The sequence below is a fragment of the Microtus ochrogaster genome, chromosome 5 (assembly GCF_000317375.1).
Source record: "Microtus ochrogaster isolate Prairie Vole_2 chromosome 5, MicOch1.0, whole genome shotgun sequence".
NCBI lineage: Eukaryota > Metazoa > Chordata > Mammalia > Rodentia > Cricetidae > Microtus > Microtus ochrogaster.
Genome location: NC_022012.1, coordinates 73,411,720 through 73,413,075, shown reverse-complemented (window position 1 = coordinate 73,413,075; position 1,356 = coordinate 73,411,720).

Below are 1,356 nucleotides of genomic sequence, written 5' to 3'. Positions count from 1 at the left end.
TTCTCATTTCACAGCTGAGGCAACCAAGTCTTAAAAGGGGGAAGCAGCAGAATACAAAGAGGTCTGTGTGGTATCCCAGCCTAAACTCATCGGTGGGTAGCCATAGGTTGGGGCCTTGGCCGAGTACCATATCACCAGACTCTGCCCTAGGTAGAAGGCAAATACGTGGGTCAAGATCCCTCACTGGGACCCCTCTGCTGGTCAGGAAACCCAGGCAGGTCATGACGGGCGGCTTCATACCCACAGCCCTTTACACGCACACAGAGGTTCCCGTTTTCCACACCCTCTTGTTCTCTTCTGGTCCTCCCTACCAACACAGCTCTTTTTTCAAGCTGGTCTCCAGGTTTCCCTTTCTCTCCAGGCCCCTCGGGGCACAGACCTGACCCTTGCAGGCACTGGGCCTCCGCCCCTCCCCCAGTCAGTACCCTGCAAGTGCAGTGCAATGCAGGTAAGGTGAATCTCCATCCTTCAAGCTGCCCAGCGGCCAGCTCCTTCCCCTCCTCTCTCTTGCCCTTCCCGTGGTGGGCTCGAGACCTTGCCGTCACAGAAGCCACTGGATCTTCCCGCAGAGGAAGCAGGAAGAACTCTGTCGAAGTTTGCTCCAAGCGCGAGTTCTGTATGGCTGGGTGTAGAAGAGCAGAGGGCATGGGGCTGGGCGGGCAGGGCTAGAAAGCTAGGTCACTAGGCCACCTTTGGGAAGAGGAGGCTTCCTGTCTCTGGCACCCAAGCAGTGGACCAGCTGTGGAGAGTCACCTGATCTGACCATAGGAGAGGTGTCGTACCTGGATCCATTGCCAAGACGTCTACACCGCAGACTTTATTGGGTCTTAGAATCTGCTCTGGGAAGGGTTGGGGCGGAATGGGTGCAAAGGTGATTAAGACGTACCTTCTCCCCAAGGGAGCTCACACCCAGACATTTACAGAATAAGAGAAGTAGCTAACACTTACTGAACTCTTAGTGGAGGGCCAGGCACTGACCTCAGACTTTCAAAGGTGTTGAAAACTAACTGAATATGCTATTTTTAGCTCTATTTGACTTCCGGGGGTGAGACCCAGGGCAGTCAAGTCACAGTCTGAGGTCACAGCAAGAAAACGTCTTAACTCGTATTTACCCTTAGACAGCCATTCTTAGTCCTCACGCCTTGCGTCATAGAAGCCAACCCGTACACCAGCTTCATTCCTACATTGTCTCTTTGTCCGGAGTTTATTAGGTCCTGTCAACTTATCGGGCACCGGGTGTGCTTTGGCACAGCCCCATGTTGCCTGCCCTTTGCTGCCTGCCCCTGGGACCTCTTTACCCTGGACTTGTGTTGCCATCCTACAGCAACTTCGAGTTCTTCCAACACTCTCATTCGA